This window comes from Equus quagga, chromosome 10, assembly GCF_021613505.1.
Source record: "Equus quagga isolate Etosha38 chromosome 10, UCLA_HA_Equagga_1.0, whole genome shotgun sequence".
Lineage (NCBI taxonomy): Eukaryota > Metazoa > Chordata > Mammalia > Perissodactyla > Equidae > Equus > Equus quagga.
Window position 1 is genome coordinate 24,857,254 of NC_060276.1, and position 16,103 is coordinate 24,873,356.

General features: G+C 39.3%; 1 pseudogene; it reads left to right on the forward strand.

Annotated features, from left to right (window-relative positions):
- The first annotated feature begins 1,008 nt into the window (after positions 1-1,008).
- Positions 1,009-1,090, forward strand: LOC124246245 (uncharacterized; annotated as a pseudogene).
- The last annotated feature ends 15,013 nt before the right edge of the window (positions 1,091-16,103 follow it).

Genomic DNA, 16,103 nt, shown 5'->3' on the forward strand with positions numbered 1-16,103 from the left:
CTATAATTATGTAAGCTATTATCAGTGGGAAAAGCTGCATAAAGGGTACATGGGAATACTCTGTATTATTTTTGCAAGTTCTTTTGAGTCCTAAACTATTTTATTTATTTATTTATCTATTTATTTATTTAGTGAGGAAGATTGGCCCTGAGCTAACATCTGTTGCCAATCTTCCTCTTTTTGCTTGAGGAAGATCATAGCTGAGCTAACATCTGTGCCAATCTTCCTCTATTTTTATGTGGGATGCCACCACAGCGTGGCTTGAGTAGTGGTAGGTCTGGACCCGGGATCCGAACCTGCAAACCCCAGGCTACCAAAGCAGAGTGTGCAAGCTTAACCGCTATGCTACCGAGCCAGCCCCCCTAAACCGTTTTAAAATAAAAAGTTGTAGGGGCTGGCCCAGTGGTGCGGGGGTTAAGTTCGCACGTTCCACTTCAGCGGCCTGGGGTTCACCAGTTTGGATCCTGGGTGCGGACATGGCACCGCTTGGCAAGCCATGCTGTGGCAGGCGTCCCACATATAAAGTAGAGGAAGATGGGCACAGATGTTAGCTCAGGGCCAGTCTTCCTCAGCAAAAAGAGGAGGATTGGCAGCAGATGTTAGCTCAGGGTTGATCTTCCTCAAAAAAAATAAATAAAATAAAAAGTTGTAATAAAAAATTTAATGCTGGTGATAAAAGAAAAAAATCTCTGGTTAGTAGAAGAGTAATTATCCATTGTAAATTAATAAATTGAATTTCTAGTTTACAAATCAGCTTTTTGTGAACTTGGATGTACTGTAATGACTTAATTTCCGAGATCCTTACCATCACCCCTGTTTGAACTTATATAATAAGAGCTTGATACTTTGACACTCAGGAGTAGACCATGGACCTGTGGCATCAACAGGAAATAGACATACCAATAAGCCTTCTCTAAAACGAATAGCTGGCACCTTCTAAGACATCTCAAATACCATATTACTGAATTTGCTGGGGGGTTTTTACTTGGAATAAAATAGAATATTTCCATCGCTTCTTGGCCTTTTGGCTAAGATCAAGTGTAGTATAAAATACAATATTTGCAATATGAGTTAATGGAACTGAGCTATACATACAAAAGATTCAATGTCTCTCACATACAACCCCTCTCACTTCCCATTTGAGCTACAATAGTCTTATGTCCAATTTATTTTGCATCTAACCCAATAGTGATTAGAATACCACCTTCCTTACTCACTTTTATGCTTACTTTGATTTGTTCACTTACATGCTCTCTTATTGGCTCAGTTGACGTATAACAACGCTTCTCAAGTGTTAATTGCTTAAGAATAACCTGGAGATATTGCTAAAATGCAGATTCTGATTCAGTAAGTCTGAAGCTAGGGCGAGGCCTGAGATTTTGCATTTCTAACTCCCAGGTCATGCCCAGCCCATGCTGCTGGTCTAAAGTCCACTCTTAAAGCTTGAGGGCCTCAGGAACAAAGTACAAATTCTTTAGAGTAGCTTTCAGTGCCTTCCACAGTGTTAAACCAAATTTCATCACTCATAACTGTGTACCTTGCTGGGGCAATGTCTGTATAGGTCTCTGTCGTCTCCCCAGCGCTTAGTATAGAGCTTGAAACAGGATAGGTGCTCAAAAAAATATTCGTTGAATGATTGAAGGAATGAATGAATAAACTAAACAACTACTCCCTGCTCATATACCATACATTCTAAGCAAACTAAATTACTTCCTATTTTCCTAGCACTTTCCCACCTCTGTATGTTTGCTTATACTATTTTTTCTCCTTTCCCAGAATTTGCCCTATTCACATTCTCTCCATACTTAAATGCCTAGTTTAAATGAGAAAATCTCCATAAAGCCTTCCCTGATGTCCCAATATGGAAATAATCTCTCTCATTTTGCAAGCCTTCTCCCTACCAGATTTTAAATGCCTTGCAAATAATAATCATAATAGTATTCATGTTTTGTTCACATTCGCTATAACCACCATGCCTAGCACAAATATTAGCATGTAGTAGAAAATCTATGTTTATTAAATTGAAATGGGAGAATAAAGAATTATCTAGATCAGCACTATGTATTAGAACTTATTGCAATGATGGCAACTTCTATAATCTGTGCTGTCCAGTACGGTAGCCATAAGCAGCTATTGAGCACTGGAAATGTGGTCAATGCAACTGAGGAACTGAATTTTTAATTTTAATTAATTAAAATTTAAATGTAAATAGCCGCATGTGGCTAGTGGCTACGTATTGGACAGTGGCTATCTAGATAATTCTAGTTACAATTGTTCTTCATTCAACAGTATTTACTGAATGCCTCCTACGTGCCAGACACAGAATAGGCTAGGGGCTGGTGATGCAGAGATGAATAATTCATGGTCCTTGACCTCAAAGAGCTTGCAACCTATTAAGAAAAGATAGTCAGGATCAAATAAATCCAATCAAGCGTTATAGGTGCTATTATAGAAGACTGACCAAGTGGAATGTGTGTACAAAGGTGAATGTGGGCAGGAGTCAGAAAGGGTTTATAAGGAAGGTAAGAGTTGAAATGACATAGTATTCATTAGGCAAACAAAAGATAAAGAACTTTAGCCAGGGAGGAGTGTGAAGAAAGGCTGGGAAAGTCAAAACAGAGAGCCCCCCTCCTCTCGGAACCACAAGTAGTTCCTTTGGCTAACACCTAGGAAGCCGAGGGCAGAGAGCTCTATTAAAGGAGAGCTGGAGAAGTTTATGCCGGAGAAATAGGCAGAAACCCAATCACAGAGGGCCCTTCGTATCCCGTAGGCAATGGGGAGCCATAGCAGCGACATGCTCAGTTTGACATTTTAGAAAGATGTCTCTGGATGATGGATTAGGAAGGCTTAGACAGTCTGAGAGGTGATGGGGCTTGGACTAAGCAGTGACAATGAAAATGTAGTCAGGGTTTAGATAGGGTATGTGTGCTTGTTAGCCTGAAATACGATGATAATTACAGTGAACATCTTTGTCTTCATTTGATAATCCATTCGATTTTCCATTTTTTCTTTTTCTTTCCTTCTTTTTTTTTTTTTTGCACATAGAGACACAGCCTTCACTGAATGGCCAGATCTCCATGGAAGCAAAGTCAAAACTTGGTATGAATATCTGGAAATTTCAAGGAAAAAACTACCTTCTGCCTTCTGCTTGAATCATTTGAGAAATACTAGCCAAAATAATTCATTCCTATCAGCAGCTAATTCTTTCATTACTTAATGCTGGCACTGGTCCTAGTTATTTGTATTAAGTAGTTAAACATGTCATAGGATTTGTTTGTGTAGACAGATGACATTTGCATTATTTTTTGAGTGCCAACATTTAATAAACAACAACAAAAAAGACTTAACAAGGCACAGGCAGCCCTATCAACTCAGACTTATGGATTACTAAAAGGTCCTATTGTGATGTGGATTTTTCAATAGGTTCAGGAGACATTTGTCATTTTAAACCCATACACATTTAATGATTAGATTATTCTTCATTTTGTTTGTTGCTGTTGTGGAACTGTTGCTGGGTATTAGTTTTTATAGAAATAGCAGTACTTTTTGGAAGCAGAAACGTTGTTAGCAGAATAATAGATACACCCCCCCAAATAAACATTCTTTAGCTATTTCCCTATATTGCTGAAAGTGATTTGGTTAAAATTAGCATTGCCCAGAACCTCCAGTAAGACTCTCTTTTATTGACATGCATGTAAGCTTATAAAGGCAAAGTCATATTAATAACTAAAAGGGACATTAACATTAATAAAAACAAAGACTACTCCTTGAATTTAAGTGCAGTATCTGTTACTGGTAACTACCAACATTACGTCAAATTCGAACGCTAGAACTACTGTCAGCATTTGATGTCTGTCATTGGTACCAAATTTACTGTTATAGGCTGATAGCACTTCTAATGTTAGACACTAGAAATTAATGCTGGAAGTACTCGTGGAAAGATTAAGAGGTGTGAAGAAAGGGTGAAGGGAGATTTGCATAGTGGAAGAGAGCTAGCGATAGAAACTTCTCAGAAAATACATTTATCCCAAAATTATAGATAATACTGGATTAGTTTCTGGACCAAACCCTTTTTAAAAAAACTATGAAGGGCATTATTGGAACAGTTGGAAAATTTGAATAAGGTCTAGTAGATGTACTAGACCTTATAATACAAATATTTTATTATATAAATATATATAATAAAAATATAATATTTTGTATCAATGTTAATTTCCTGATTTTGATAATCATACTGTGATTATTAGAAGGATGTCTTTCTTCTTAGGAGATACACACTGACGTATTTAAGGGTAAAGGGGGCATTATGTCAGCAACTTATACTCAAATGGTTCGGAAAGCAAGGTAAATATCTTCCTTGTATACGCATTCTATATTGTGGTGTGCGAGAGTGTACTCGCACTGGCTCACAAGAGCGGGTTGTGCACATGTCTCCCAACTGCAGTTAGTGACTTCACATTGAGGGCTTGAAATCAGCCATGGTGACAGCATTTACACCATGAAATCAGCAAATGCTGATGGAGAGCCAGTTGTTAAAACATATTTGCCAAGGATCAAAATCAAAGATGTCTAGATTCATGAAATGTTTTTGTGTTGTTATAATTGACGGGTTACTCTATTTTGCTTTTAACCTGAGTTGATACATTCAAAAAATACTACTACTCAATAATATTATTACTAATACTCAATACTCAATAACAATAATAATAATATACTACTCAATAATAATAGTAATAATAATGTATTTTTTCTTTTTTTTTTTTTTGAGGAAGTTTAGCGCTGAGCTAACATCTGCTGCCAATCCTCCTCTTTTTGCTGAGGAAGACTGGCCCTGAGCTCACATCCATGCCCATCTTCCTCTACTTTCTATGTGGGACGCCTACCACAGCATGGCTTGCCAAGCGGTGCCACATCTGCACCCGGGATCTGAACTGGTGAACCCTGGGCCGCCAAAGCGGAACGCGCAAACTTAAGCGCTGTGCCACCAGGCCGGCCCCCAATAGTGTATCTAATATGCCATCTTTTCATCACCTAAAAATATCTTTCAAACTTATCTTCCCAAGAAAATAGGTAAATATATACATTATCCTAGTTTTGTAGTTATTTTTTGTACACTGTAAACTAAAAGCAATCCGTTATCTAGCAGAAGGAACCAGTTTAGTTATGCCCAAACACTGCTTGCCCCCCAAGCGGCTGGGTCCTCCATAGGACTTCGTGAAGCCTCATGTTCTCCATAAAGTCTCTCTTGAATACCACATGCCACATTGGTCCCTTCTTTACAGTTCATAGAATTGTGTGGAAGATACGTAGAAGAGCATCCAGACCAACCCCTGCATTTTTCAGAGGAGAAACTGAAGAGTCAAGAGATTAACATCCCCAATATAACACAATGTCCAGTGACAGAGTTAGGAGCGGCACCCTAGTCCTCTCACCCCCAAGCCCTGGGCTATTTCTCTACACTATTAGAGAACACACTTTCCAGACCAGATCTAGACACTGGATTACAGTGTTCTGCTTCCTGGCCAAACCTAGCATGCTGACTCATTTTGAGAGTAGGAACATCTATCTAGCACAGTAGATGATCAATAAATAAAACTCGGTGCACAATAAACACTTAATATATCCATTAGTTTGGAATGCCTTTCACATAGGCTTCTTTTTTTTGAAGATGCTTTCTGATTTATTTACGAAGCTATAACACCTGACATATATTTTCTTAGAGCTGTAAATGAAGAGCTGGCTACCAACAATGAAAGTAGATGACTTGTTTCACAGAGGGTGGGACATCCAAATGTCTAGGTGCCAAATTATAAAATGAGATCAGCCTTGGAGTCTTTACTGAGGTTTTATGCTTTCAGATTTAAATATGGTTTATCGAACTCTCTGAGAATCAATTTAAAGTCACTTTACAGGGCAAAACATTATAGCAATTTAGATATTCTTAAAGGAGAATTGTATCAATTAGTAGCCCAAAAAAAGTGAAAAAATTATGGCTATCAGAAGTTGTTCGTCTCTATTTTCAAAAAATAACGCTTTGCTACAATCATCAGAATGACAGAATGATAAAATTTGAATAAATTTTCAAAAGGACTACCAGATGAAACTTAACGAGGTTAGTAGTCTAAGATCCCACTCATCAGAGACTTTTTAACTGGGGTCTTTATTCCTTTATGAGTTGTTGCAACATTCTTAAAGTTTACAGCCTACCATTCAGCAAGTTAGACCAATAAAACACCCACTTGACCAATTCAGTCTTTTCCCAAGAAGAAATAACAAAACAGTCAAGAGTTTGAAAAGACAGTCATTAGTTACAACTGTTGTGACATAGACCTCAAAAACCTTTGAAGTATAATGATCAATCAGATTTTTTATACATAGTATAAAAAATAGTATGCTGTTTGATCAGAGGTCATGTTCTATCCTTCAATTTGCAGATAGCAGTATGTGAGAATTAAGAGGCAATCAAAAATTAATTAATAAGACCAGTATTTGCTGTCATGACATCATTACTTCAACCAAATTGAAATTCTCATGCTCAAGAGGATAGTTGCAAATGTCTAGAAAGTCCCAAACACTATTGATTTTGAAGACATTGGAATGAATGAGACACATATTTCCTTTGCCTGTGAAAAAGAAATCAAAGCCCTGTTTTCTAAAAATGTATCTTTCTAGAAATAGTTAATTAAAGATGAAGAATTCTAGAGAAATTATCTCATATATGTGCACAAGAAGTCATGTACAAGGATGTTCATTGCAGCACTTTTTATAATGGAAACAACCTAATGTCCATCACAGAAGAGTAGCTATATTGCAGTATATTTGTATGATGGAATATTATGCAGTAATGAAAATGAACTAATGCTACATGTATCAACATGGATAAATCACAAAAATGTTATGTAAAAAAAAGCAAGATGCAGAGTAATAGCTAACACATTATGCTTAGTTTATCATGTTCTAAGTGCTTTATATGTATCGACCCATTTAATCCTAAAAATAACCTTATGAGGTAGGTATTATTATGAATTTCCATTTTATAGATGAGAAAAATGAGGCACAGAGAGATTAAGAAATTTTCCCAAGGTCACACAGGTAGTAACATGTACAGCAGATATTCCAGACCAACTCTTGTTCCAATGTTTGTGCTCTTATTCACTGCACTATACCACCTTTACTACTTATTATATGATACCATTTATATAAAGCTTCAAATATGCAAAACAATGTTCTGTACAGTTAATGGATAGGTAAATGTGGTAAAAATATGAAAACATGCATGAAAATAAAGGCATCAAATCCATAATTGTGGCTACTTCTGAGAAAAGGAGACTGGGGACACGGATGGATGCAGGATGCCTCGACTATATCCATAAAGTCTTATTTTTAAAAAAATCTTTAGAAAATATGAGAAACTTAAGATTTGACAATGCTTGGTGGTGGGTACATGGGAGTTTAACGTATTATTCTTTATGTTTTTCTGTATACGTAAAGTTTCATAACTTTAGAAACAGAAGTTTTAAAAAGAAGAAATGGAAAGGTATAATATAAAGTCAGAATATTTGTCTTGGATCTCAAATGTAATAAACAATTCTGATTGTAATTTTAATTACTTATACAAATAATGCAAAGTAAAGATTCCGTGAAATTCAGAAACCCTTTTTCATTTCAGTTGAAATGCACTTGGATATTTAATAAAAGCTCAGTGATACAGTCTAAAAAATTAGATTCTACAGATAGAAATAATGAAAACGTCACAATAAAATGTTATTAGCAAACATTCATAAAAGCATCACATACACAGTCTTTTGAGAGACCATGTCCAAATTCAAACCAGAAGTCCACACTGATGAGGATTTTAGGCCGGTTAATTTTAAAACTGCAGATGAGAAGCAGGCTCCGAGGAGCAGATTTTGCTTGCCCTTTGTTGGGAGGCATTTACATTTGTGGGGGAAACCCCCATCTGTGGGGATGCCTCCCTCTCTCCCAGGAAGAGGGGAGATGACCTTATCTCTAGAAACTCTTAATCAATGCCAAAGGCCAGAACTTAAGTTGGTTACTGTCTGGCAACCTCATGTAACTGATTTAGGGTGGTGGTTTCTGGCCTTTACTTAATCCGATTTGATTCTTACCTAAAAGTTGTGGGACCACCCAATGGCCAGACCCCACCTGCACTGATACCATTTTGACTTTTTTACATGTTCTTTCCTTTGTCTTGTAAAGAGATGGCTCACATACCTATGCCTTAAATTTAGCCTTACTCTCCACCCAAGTGGGCAGCAGAAGTGGCGGCAGCAGCAGCAGCGGCACCTCCTGCCCGTGGGTTCTGTCCCCACGCTATTCCACACTATTCTCTAAATAAAAAAGCACTACTGCCAGACCTTGAGAGTCCAAGAAATCCTTCTTTCGACTCCTCGGCTCACCGACCCCGCATCACACACCACCATTTTGGAATTCTTAAATGCAATACTGTTGGTGTGTACATTTAAATTACCTTATTTAAAGAAAGTTGTACTTAATCAGGGAAAAGGAAGAAATCTGAAAACAGCTTTCAGAACTATACTGATAAATGACCAGGTTTGAAAAGATGCATAATTCTATTTGCATAATAGGACGTTTTATTTGTGTAACAACTAATACGCCATTTTTAATTTAAAGGTCAAACCATTGATTTGGAGCGAGGCAGAGGAGAAGGCAGCCTGTTCTGGCTCCCTGTTTACAGACATTCGAGCAGTTACACACCACCTCCCAAGATCTAGGATGCAGTAGTTTTTTCTTAATTTGGTGGAAAGGGGTTTCTGTTTCTGTTGACAACAGAAGGAAACACCTATATTCCTATTTTCCCCTTTTAAGTAAAACAGAAAATCCCCCAAATAGATTTCATGTCAACATATCTTCCCTTAGAAATACTGTCAAGAAAGCTCAGAGTTTTATAAATATTCACATAGTTTTTCCCCCTTTTAATTTTTTCTGCCTTCCTCTTATTTACATATCTCAAAGCACATTTTTCCTGTCCAGAAGAATTATCCCCATCCGTTAACCTGGGAGTAAGAGGAATTTTCCACTGCAAATGTCACTGTCTAGCTACTGTGCCCATTAATTATGTTTCTGAAGCATTGATTCTCAATGATTTCCAAAGCAGTATTCACTCCACGCTCTGGGGGTCAGACAACTTTTGGCACGTCCTCAAATCTTGAAAGTAACATGGAGTTAATTACCTTGTTTATGAGACATTTGTTGCCTCCTCTCTCTTCTTCTACGAGTGTGAGCTCACCCCTTTGGTGTGGAAGATCTGAGAAAAGAAGGTGAGAAGGAAAAATCGAGAAATGAGACTATCTTTCATTTCGATGTCCTAACAGGGAGCTCCAAATATTTTTATTTTATACTGCTGCATTTGTCTTTGCAACTTCCCTGCAAAATGTGTATGTGGGAGCTGAGGGGAGGGGCTGTGGCAATCAGTTAACCTTTCAGTTTCATTATCTGTTAACTGGGAATAATGATACAGGCTTCACAGTTTGGCTCTTTGAAGATAAAGTTAATAATAAATATGATACATGCATTCTTTCTCCTTCTAAAAAATCGGAACATTAAAAAGATAAAGCTAAAATCCCTGTACTGGTTATGGTCTCCAGAGAAACAGAACCTACAGGATATATATCTGTATCTACATCCATATATGTGTGTGTATATATGTATGTAGAGTTAAACTATTATAGAGAGAGAGAGTAATTGATTTATAGGAATTAAACATTAAACAGAGAGAGAGAGAGAGATTGATTATAACGAATTGGCTCAACACAATAATGGAGGCTGAGAAGTCCCAAAATCTGAAGTCGGCAAGCTGGAGACTCAGGAGAGCCAACAGTCTAGTTCCAGTCTGAGAGCAGGCTCCAGACCCAAGAAGAGCTGATGTTTCAGTTTGAGCCCCTCAACAGTCAGGCAGGAGGGAGAGTCAGCCCTCTTGTTCTATTCAGGCCTTCCTTCGACTGATTGGATGAAGGCCACTCACACTGGGGAGGGCAATCTCCTTGAGTCTACGATTCAAATGTTAATCTCACCAAAACACAGACACACCCAGAGTAATGGTTGACCAAACAGCTGAGAACCCCATGGCCTAGTCAAGTTGACACAGAAGATTAACCGTCACAGTCGCCTTGATCACCTCCCCAACACGCTCCCCTCCCTTCTTCCCATAGATAACCATTTTGGAGATTGTTCCAAATAAATTCTTCCACATAAATCTTGTAGTCAATACTTTTAGCTAATTAGGTACAGAAAAATACATAGTATTGTATTGTAGTATTTGACATAAATGGTATCATACCATATCTATCCTTTTGCGGCTTGTGGTTTTCATTCAACATTATGTTTTTGAGATTTATCCCTTTTGATACATATACTAGTTCATGACTTTCGATTACTGTATAGTGTTCCATTGAATGAATAAGCTACCTGTAGTCATTCTCTATTGGTGGACATTGAGGTGGTTTCTTATTTGTCACTGTTAACAGTTCTACAGTAAACATCTTTGTGCACCTATGGGTGTGTTTCTCTACCTAGAAGTGCAATGTATGTAATTCTTTCGATGGGAGAGAACTAGTTTAATGAAAACTGGTTGTAAAGTTTTAAGCTAGTCTTTTTGGTTTGTGTGTAATCTTGTGAATTGTGGCTTTTTGCTAGAGATACTGGATGGGGCCAGCTGTGGGTCCAAACAGGGCTTTGCAGACTGGCTGTACTTTGGAGGGAATCAACACAATTCAGGACCCAGAACTCACTTCTGCAAATCTAGGAACTAATTTTTGTCAGCGCATCCATGGAGACATCCTGTTTCCAGTATCCAGGTACTCCTGAAGCCACCTCAGATATAAAAAGGTAAATTCTTCTTATTTTATATTTTCCAGAGTACTTCATATTCTTTTATTTTATTATTTTTTTGTGAGGAAGATTGGCCCTGAGCTAACATCTGTTGCCAATCTTCCTCTTTTTTTTCTTCCCAAAGCCCCAATACATAGTTGGATATCCTAGTTGTAAGTCATTCCACTTGGCCACAGGGCCAACCCCCATATTCTTTTTACAAATTTTTTTTTCTCAAAGTCGTGGGGACCACACCAGATTATTTGAGCGTTTCGGTGCCCATGACTCTTAAATTTGATTGTTATTCATAAGTATGCACTTTGATTTTTCAGAGCTCACAAACTGAGATACTAATTTATTTTATTGGTTTTTAGGCTTGGGTATAAGTGATCAAAATCCCTCATCTTGTAAGTAGGTCCCTAGTGTTATCCTTATTTTACAGATATGGAAACTGAGGCTCAGAGAGGTTAAGGGGATTTACCCCAGGTCACAAAGCTCTGAAATGGTTGAGCCAGGATTCAGTCCCAGGTGCGTTTGATTTCAAGTTTAGTGCTTTTCCCACAGTATACTGCAGCCTTTCGTGACGTGTTTTCTTTCTCTATCTCTAACTCACTTTGTGACAATATGTATGAAAGTACTTTGAGGCAAATAAAGGCAAATAAATAATAAGTAAAACTACCATTTATTGAGCACCTATTCTATGTCAAACACAGGGCTGGGCATGGTACCTTATCTGTAAACCTCATAATATCCCTCTAAGGTAGATATTATCATCCCATATTACAGACGAGAAAACTGAGGTTCAGAGAGGTTTTTTTTTTTCTTTTTGAGGAAGATTAGCCTTGAGCTAACTGCTGCCAATCCTCCTCTTTTTGCTGAGGAAGACTGGCCCTGAGCTAACATCCATGCCCATTGTCCTCTACTTTATATGTGGGACGCCTCCCACAGCATGGCTTGCCAAGCGGTATCCATGTCTGCACCTGGGATCCGAACCGGCGAACCCAGGGCCGCTGAGCAGCGGACAGTGCACACTTAACCACTGAGCCACCGGGCCGGCCCCCAGAGAGTTTAAGTGATTCGCACAAGCAGTGTCAGGACCAGGATTCACACTCAGGTCTATTAGGATGCAAAATATATGTGCTTTCCACTACAACCAAACCACCTTTTGGTGTATTATTTTATTATATTTCTATGTATTATTAGTATCTTCATTCTGGTCAAGTTTATATCTTTTTTAGACAGCCTTGGTGTCCCTCTGTAGTTTCCCTTAAGAGTAGGTTTCATTTCGTTTCTTACCTTAATGGGAGGAGTTGAAGGAAGAATTAAACACTTGCTGTCATCTAATGCCTTCTTCATTGCACTGTTGTATATTTTCTCTTAATAAAATGATTTAGCTTGCATTTTTTAAACTCCTGACAGAACATCGGTAAACAGAAAATTTATCATCTATGAGCAGTCCTCTGTTCTTTTCCTTAATATAATTTGGGTCTTTATGAAAGCACGTGTCTAGTTCTGTAGGCATTTTTATCTTTAAAAAATAGCTAAAACAACAGAGCAGGAGACCAGTCCATGAATTTCAGGAGTCATTTGTTCATTCATTTGTCCATCCATCCATTCAACACACATATCTAGAGTGCCTATTATGTGACAGGCAGTATGTTATGTTCTGAGGATAAAAAGATGCACGTGATATAATTTCTATTCTCGAGAAACTCGCAATAGGTGGGGCAGACCTACAGGTAAATTGGAATTACAATACAGTGTGGTGAGCGCTGGGCCTAAGCGGGAAAGTAGTATAGTGGTTTCAACAGTAGGCCCTTGGGCCAGGCACCTGGGTTCAAATCCCAGCTCTGTCATTTACTGCCACTATAAGAATCTACTTCATGCACTTGGTATGAGAATTGAGTTATTCACATAAGTCATCAATAAGTATTATGATGATGATAGCAATAAGCACCAGGTGCTATTGCAACACAGACGAGGGGCACCTAACTCAGATTGAAAGGGGGTTATGGGTCAGGGAAGTATTCCTAGAGATTGAGTCTTGAAAGAAAACTGGAGGTTACCCAACCAGAGAAGGGGACAATGGTTTTGGGGGGGGGGGTTTGAGAAGATTAGCCCTGAGCTAACTGCCACCAATCCTCTTTTTGCTGAGGAAGACTGGCCCTGAGCGAACATCCATGCCCATCTTCCTCTACTTTCTATGTGGGACGCCTACCACAGCATGGTGTGCCAAGCGGTGCCATGTCTGCACCCGGGATCCGAACCGGCAAACCCCAGGCCGCCGAATCGGAACATGCGAACTTAACCACTGCGCCACCGGGCGGGCCCCAACAATGGTTTTTGACACAGAGTCTAGAATAGGCAAAGGCACCAAGATATAAGGGGGCATGGCATGAATTTAGGAGCTACAACAAGTTTGGTTTTGCTGAAGCATAAAGGACAAGGCAGGGGCAGTAAAGGGAGATTAGGCAGGGGTCAAATCATGGAGGGCCCTTGTAATCAGTGCTAAAGACTTTGAACTTTATCTTGAGAGCAATAGAAATCCATGGAGGCTTATAATGAGGAGACCATCATCAGCAGATGATTTTGGTGGAACTATGAAGGGTCGACAAAGGGGGCAAGACTAGTATCAGGGAAACCAGTTAACAGGCTGTGACAATAGGTCAGAGGAGAAATGTGAGGCCCTGGACTAAAGCTATGGCACTGTGGATGGGAAGATGGGACAGAGTCAGGGGATGTTTAGGAATTATGATAAGTATCACTTGGAGGCCATTTGGATGAGGCAGGTGGAAGATGCAAGTCCCTATTTCTGCCATTCACCCAGATAGGAAATATAAGAGTGGCAGTTTGAGGAGAGAAGATGTTCTTGACTTCATTTCTGCTGAGTGCTTACAAAATAAAATCTAAATTCTTTAGCACAGCATTTAAGATCCCTCATGATCTGGCCCCAAACTATATTTCCAACTGCGTCTCAGCAGTATAGCTTTCCCCAGTCAGATTACTGAAAGCTGTCTTTTCATACTCTGTCCCTATTTTCCTAAATCCCTGCCTCCTTCAAGTTGGCAGGAGCATGCCAGAGAACAGCAGGGGAAACAGACATAGACACAAATGATGAGATAATGAGAGAATGTGATGGCCTCCATATGTATACATATATGTACATATCACATATGATGAATGAGAAGGTGACATTTCAGCTGTATGATTGTTAAAAATGGCTCCCAATGAATTATGCCTCCCTGTGTTCATGTCCCTTTGCAATGTGATTCTGCAGCTCCTCCTATCAAGAGGTGGAGTCTATCCCTCCCCGACCCCGCCCCCCAATTAGGGCTGACCATGTAACTTGCTTTGACCAATAAAATGCAGGAGAGGTGACATTCTCGGATTTCCGAGCCAGGCAGGCCTTAAGAGAACTAGCAGTTTCTGCTTTTGCTCTTGGAACCCAGTTGCCATGGAAAAAAAGTCCAGGCTAGCCATGGAAAGAGGCTATGTGGAGAGAGAGGCCCTGGAGGATGAGAGACCACATGGAGAGAGAGGACCAGGTGTGACAGTGTCCCAGCTTAGCCCAGCTCCCAGATGACCCACCAGCTGACCGCAGCTACATGAGTGAGCCCGGGCGAAACCAGCAGAGCTGCCAAGGCAACCCACAGAATCTTGGGAAATAATAAATGATTTGGTTTAAGCCACTAAGTTTTGGGGGAGTTTGTTATGTGGCATTAGGTGAGACGAGTCCTGCAACGGAAAGGGGAATAGGAATTCTCCAGGATGATGATGGAGGAAAGAGCTTTCCAGATAGAGTGACTATTACGAGCAAAGGTGCAGAGGAGTGAAAAGTCCACAGCCTGTCTCAGGAAGGGCGAGTAGTATTGTGCGGTTAAAGGAAAAACAGAAGGTGCACAGCAGGGAGTACCTGATGAAAGGGTAAGCTGGGTCTAAGTCTGGAAGGGAAGGATGTTGTTACCAGTTGTAATTTAATGCTGAGCTTTGACTATATCGCGTCTTCGAACATCATACAGGAATTGTGCTTCTCTTAAATTGTTCCTTTCCTTTGTGAACTGTTTTCTCCCAAACCCCCTCGATGAAATTATTAGGGTATTACCTAGTTTCCTTCAACGCCATTGTGTAGAGATTACTACGAAGCACTTTCAGAATTATCTGCCTGCCCATAAGTAGATAACGTTGCCTTTCACTTTTGCTATGTTTGCTTTGCTCTTCACTTATTAAAGAAGCAAACATTTATTGGGTTCCTAGCATATGCCAGGCACTTAGGATTCAGAAAAAGTAAGCCACAGACCTTACATTCCAAAAGTTTACAGTCTATCTGGTGAAATTGACAGGCAGTAGAAAATTACAATACAGCATGCTTAGCCCCAGAAAGGAAGGAGAGGTTTTCATATAATTATTATTATCTAAGACAATATTGTATTTATAGATAGAATTGCCGTGAAGATCGTTTATTTGTTTCCAAAATAATAGAGTCTAGGTTTTTAAGTGGCCATGAGACTGTGATTGGCTTGATGCCACCAGCTTTGGTTAGAGACCCTCTGGAATACTTGAATGTCAATGTACACTTTGCTCCAAAAAAGCCAAAGTACATGTGGCCAGACTCTCTTCAGTTCCTGTGCAATGCTTTTCCGAAATCTTCATTTTTAAACTTCTTATTAATTGTTTTCCTTTCATTTTCTTCTTACAGCCTAGGACCAGTTCTCTGTTTTATACATCTTTCATTCATATATAATTTCTCAGCCATTTGGAGGTCTTGGGATCAGTTCTGTGCTAATACTTGCAGTCTCTGGATCTGGAGCATCTTCATTGCTTCTTTTTGCCTTCAATAAACCTGTTTTCAATTCCCTTCACCCAGACTTTCCTCTGGCTCATTAGAAATTACTGTACAGCCCTTTAATTCTTTCAGAGTGCACCTAGCTGACAGGTCCCTTTTACCCACGTGTCTTTGGAAACCTCTAGGAGAGCAGCCTTTCCCTTTCTCCCATGTTTTCCCCAATGTGCTAATCTTGATCCTGCGTCTGCTGGATTATGAGCTCTCTCCTAGTCCACATTGGCGCTGAGATCCCTAACTCAGCCTCCAGAAAATTATTTTCCTTCTTGCTTGGATGATATCCTTCAAGTCTGTGTGGGGATGGAAAATATCATCCTGTTGGGCCTTCAGGATGTTGTTTGAAAGAATGCTGTTATTTGCCAGGAATATCTGTACAGTAGCTGGACTTTCGCATATGTGTTATTCATTACTG